Here is a 5,415-nt window from a genome sequence, read left to right as displayed (position 1 = left end):
AGGTGTAGCTAGATCACACATCGCGTTCCTTGATGCTTGGTGCAAACCTCCGTTTGGCATATCGGACCCCTTCATTGCGGAGTTGCTTGCTCTCCGGGACGGCATGATCTTTGCGCAACTCCGGGGTTTTTCACATGTGATCATGGAGATTGACTGCTTGAAGCTAGTTGATCTATGGCATTCGCGCGGCAACACCAAATCAGTTGTAGCGCCTATCTTGAGTGAACTGGAGGAAATTGGTGCTTCTTTTGCTTCGTTATCTATTACGCATGTCAGCAGGGAAGCTAATGCATCGGCGCATCAGTGTGCCCGCCTAGCTAGCACACTGGATGGCACTGAGAGTTGGCTTGATGTAAGCCCTGTTTTTTTAGTCTCTTGCCTACGGGCGGATTGTAACATTATGATTATAAATTAATAAAGTTCCTGAGTTCGATGCAAAAAAAAAATCTCTATCTGGATAATTCTAATGCCAAATGTTCCACGCTGTTCAAGAGTTGAGTATAACCTAATAAGAGGGGCAATGCGGTCTCTGTATCTTGGTTGGTGCGCAAATTTCTACAGCATTCAGGATCCAATATACTTCTTACGTAGATTATAAAATATGTGTATAAAAGGGAAATCTCTATCATTCTGCTGTTTTTAATACAGAAAGCATGTACTCCCGTCTTCAAAGGCAAAACAGAAATAAGAATGAGAAGACAAAGAGATGGTTGAATGTAGTGCCAGTAGCATTTTCAAGAGTGCATGAGTGCCAATATGTGCAAGAGCACTTTTAACTCGTTCCTCTCCATCGTGGTCATCCACATAGTGTGAGCCACTCTCCCCAAGCTCGTAAGTCTCGACCAAGACAGCAGGATGAACAAATGGATAAAGAGGTTTCAAAAATGACACATCTTTCCACCTGCGGAAGTTGTAGATAATCCGGCTCAAATGAGGAGCTTCCCTTGCAAGGTCAACTTGAGACATCATGAAGACAGCAAACTGTTGCACACTCTCATCTAGCCGTAGCCAATTTAACGCTGGAATACATCTTGAAGCTTTAGCTACAGCATTAATTATACTGAAATCTCTCCGTATTGAGTCTCCTACACCAGGATGTCTTACTTTAACTGCGACTGTTATAATCTTTGGCGTCTTTTGGCCAGGATGTCGGAATTTCAAAGCAGCCCGATGCACTTGAGCAACACTTCCAGATGCTACAGGTTCTTCTTCAAATTTCTCAAAAATTTCAGATATATTTCGACCAAAAGCCTTCTCAACAGTTTTCTTGGTATATGCATAGCTGTGAGCTGGTGCTTTTGTGTGTAGCTTTGACAACTCGGTACACAGGTCGTTTGCAAATAGATCAGGACGTGTCGCCACCCACTGGCCCCATTTAATAAATGCAGGACCTGCCTTCTCCAAAGTACGATGCACAAGACGGAGCCATGTTTTCCTATACTTACTGCCAAGAGTATCCTTAAATGGTGCCATCAGTATACTGGGAGTAAACAAGACCAGATATATTGATCTGAGGATTATGATAACCATCTCTACTACTGAGAATATCAATGTGGTGACATAAATACGGCTGTCCTGAGCTCGCGAGTAACTATTCTCTCGTATTGGGAGGTACTCGCCATCTGCAAAGCTCTTCTCACCTAGCATCAACTTTACAGCTACAAAAGCGACGAGGTAAGGAACTAACTTATATCTAGTGGCAGTCAGGGTAACGGCACAAGCAGCTCTACTTAAAAGCGGAGATGCTTTTGATACAGCAGAACCCGTTGACATGAGCTGCTTCCAAGCAAATTGTGGAGATGCTTTTGGTACTCGAGCACCCATTGCCATGAGTTGCTTCCAAGCAAGCTGGCCATGAAATGCATTCCGTCTACATGACGAGAGAACAGAAACGTTTCTGGCACCAGGGCTCCAGTATAGGCTCTACTTTGCTCGCCCGAGCATGTGCGAGGTGCCCGGTCCATTGTGAACTCCCTGGTGCAAGAATGCCCTGCTCTTATAGGCCAAACCGGCCGCAAAGCTCGGCCCAATGTTCTGCGCAACCTGAATTGCCGGGCTTCGAGTTGACCAATACAGCCTGAACAATTTTTCTGCCGCTCTTCCCTAATTGCAGAAACCTGGGAGCAACAGGAAAGCCATGTCCGCTTCAGAATTTGGGCGAATCGAACCAGAATCCTAAATAACACAGCGATAAGCACCAACTGAATAAGATATTGCAGGCGGGCGGCGGTGGCTGACCTCGACATCACGATGATCTCCTCCAGAGGGCGCCTCGAGGGCGACAGGGAACCCTGCTCCGGCGAATCAAGGGAACCTGGTGGCACGACACACGCTCATTGAGAATTTGGATTCGGCGGGACGAATGGACTCGCGGGGGAGCGAGGAGATCAAATCGAAGGCACGTGTGCAGAGGTGGGGCGCTTACCGACGTGGTGGAACCGTTGGACGGCGCGGGGAGGATCACCATGGCGAGGGCAGGGAAACCCTAGAGGCGGCCATGATCGGCGGCGACGGCTGAGGCGTCCGCGGGGATCGGTGGCGGCGGCGGCGTCAACGTCGTCCATTGGGGTCCGGCGGCGGCTGCGGCGGTTGGAGACGGGGAGATGACCTAGGGATAGCTAGGGATTGAGGGAGCGAGCAGGTAGGTGGATCGGGAGGAGCGGTGGTTCGTGCAGGATGGTTTAGGTCAGGACGAATCGCTGGTTTTTTTTTTGTAGGTTTTTTTTTCGTAGAGTTTTTTTCTAAGCATTTTTCCCAAGATGGACCGAGTGGGAGGTGGGAATCGACAGTGTGGGCATCGTTTTTTTTGTTTGGGCGCTGGAATCCAGGGATCGCTGATAGGTTGGAGGTGGGAATGAAGACGAAAAACAATCAAGAAAGGTGGGACAAAAATTAACCGACGGAGACTATCAACTGCTCCATTAGAAATAGAGACTATGTTGTCTATATCCATAATATATTGAAGAAATTCATTGTGGACAAATCTTATCCATCCATAACTCTCATGGTAGTTCATTCTCTAGACGTAGAGAAAGATCAATTTAGACCAGGAGATGATGGAAATGAGATATTGGGACTCAACGTTCCATAATGCCATTGGATCCACCAAACACAATTGGTTGGTACTCAAGAATATCCTTCGATATCTTCAAGGCATCAAACATCTTGCCCTGGTTTTTCAGTTTCACAGAAATATGAACACCAATATCATTGGATACATCGATCAGATTTCCACTATGTCAGATCATAGACAAGCTTAGTGTTCCTACTACGTGTGGTAGCCCTCTTATGAAGAGTCTTCGAAACATATCGCATTGGCTACATCCACCAACCATCATCTCAACAATAATGTTTCTTGTGTTGCCCGGATGCAAACAGGTTACATAATAAGCAATATCACTATATTGCATATCTTGCAAATCAAATCATGCAACCGATTTGTTCACCAAGTCTCTACCAACTTTTACATTCCAGGAATGTGTACATGGAATTGGTATATGACGACTTCGGAATATGCAAGAATCGGGGGGTATCTTCCTAAATTGTTCCTGTTCAATGCATCATATTATACTCATTTCCCTTCATGAGTTTACTATACAGGTTCTCATAAAGGTTTTTATGAGGTAATATCAACACAAGGTCATATGTCATACTCCCTCCGTCCGAGAATAAGTGACTCAAAAATGACTCAACTTTGTACTAACTTTGTTATAAAGTTGAGTCATTTTTGAGTCACTTATTTTGGGACGGAGGGAGTACTTTCTATTTTCCCCATCGGGGTTTTTCTAAGAAAGTATATACGGCATATTTATTATCCTTTTAATTCTATGGATTTTTCTCATATCGAGTTAAAACAAACAATAAGCATTATATGTTGCGGCATTTTCTTCTTATTTTTTCCACTGGATTTGAAGGAGTTTTGGCAACATATCAAACACTATACTCCTCATATTTTTCCCACAGGGTTTTTGGAGGAGCCTCTAATCAAGATGATGATTCTGGATGGACAAATGTAGATTAGGGGGAGTGTTAGAGTTTAATTAACATGTATTAATTATGGGGTAAATCTCCCCTTGTAACTGCCATCTCTCCCGAACGGATGCCTCTTCATCGCATCCCTTCTCCTTGTGTAAATTCCTACAATCATCTAATGAAAGAGTCAAAGGATTCACTTTTCTCTCAACAATTTTGACCAGACCATCACATCAATTTGGAAATTACCATCTGTCCCTCCTTTCGCGGAAATTTTCCCTCGCTTGAATTTATGCTCCGACTGTCATCAACTAGATTGGAAGGGAAGCGCGCGCATTGCCGTCCAAGCGTCATGACCCGACATGTTTAGATTTTATATACATACAAAGAAAATTACAACACACTTTTAAGACTAATGAGTTTAATGTAGATCACAAACAGTAGAGATATAACGAAAACTTGGTAAGCAAAGAATACCAAGTCAATAGGATAATTAATTTGCATGCACATGACAAAATTTGTTCCAAAAAGACAGAGTGGCGGTGCCAGATAAAACAAACTAGTTTGCATCAATTTAGTACAAAGCAAAAAGATTTAAGATACCAAAAGCCTGAATGTTAATCTCCAAATTCCAGAACCATGCATCATCGAAAACATAATATAATTAAAATAGGAACACTTTACATATAGACCATTTTGTTATTTGTAAGAGATACACAAAATAAAGTCCCACATCAGAACATTCAGTAGCGTGACAAAATAAAAGGAGATTCATGTACATATCAGAACTGAGATTCTCCAAATCCCATGCATGTGTCGGTCATGAAATATATTCTTTATCAGAATTTTAAGTACCACAGTTGTTGGTGTCCTGGAAATGGGGGTACCCAGACCTGCCTGCCTGCGGCCCATGGTGTGGCTCCATCAATGGCCTGGTACGACCCAGCTTCAGCAACAACAGCTCAAGACCCTCGCGAGGGGTCAAGCCTCTCGAGGCGACGACACCAAGACCTCCCTGGGGGCGGCCTCACTAGGCTGGCTCCCGAGGAGCGGAGATATCTATGCAAGGCGCACCTCGTGAGGTTCATGTGACGTGAGCCATGACGACGAAGGCCAGGCGGGCGCCAACGGGCGTAGTGCGCCAGTTTCCCCTTTGGTGCTAAGGAGGCAAGCGCAGGCGCGAAGTCCCGAGGAATCAGGCAATGGTTTCCATATCAGTGCAATGAGACCAAGGACCGCCAGGACGACAGGATGGAGGTCATCGTGGAGCCCAACGCAGCGTCACCACCAGAGCCTTTTGCACGCGAAGACTACTTTTGTCAGGATAGCTTGTACTCATTGCCCCCCTTCAAATCTGGCCATTGTGGGATCCCTTCCCGCCTACATTTGGAAAGAGGACCAAGGCCACTATAAATAGGACTTAGCCACCACCATAGAGGGGAC

General features: G+C 45.1%; 1 pseudogene; it reads right to left on the bottom strand.

The window, feature by feature from the left end:
• Window positions 1-454: 454 nt before the first annotated feature.
• On the bottom strand, window positions 455-2,664 carry LOC119326635 (annotated as a pseudogene).
• Window positions 2,665-5,415: the final 2,751 nt, after the last annotated feature.

Source organism: Triticum dicoccoides, chromosome 6B, assembly GCF_002162155.2.
Source record: "Triticum dicoccoides isolate Atlit2015 ecotype Zavitan chromosome 6B, WEW_v2.0, whole genome shotgun sequence".
NCBI classification, from domain to species: Eukaryota; Viridiplantae; Streptophyta; class Magnoliopsida; order Poales; family Poaceae; genus Triticum; species Triticum dicoccoides.
This window is presented reverse-complemented; position numbering and strand designations above follow the sequence as displayed.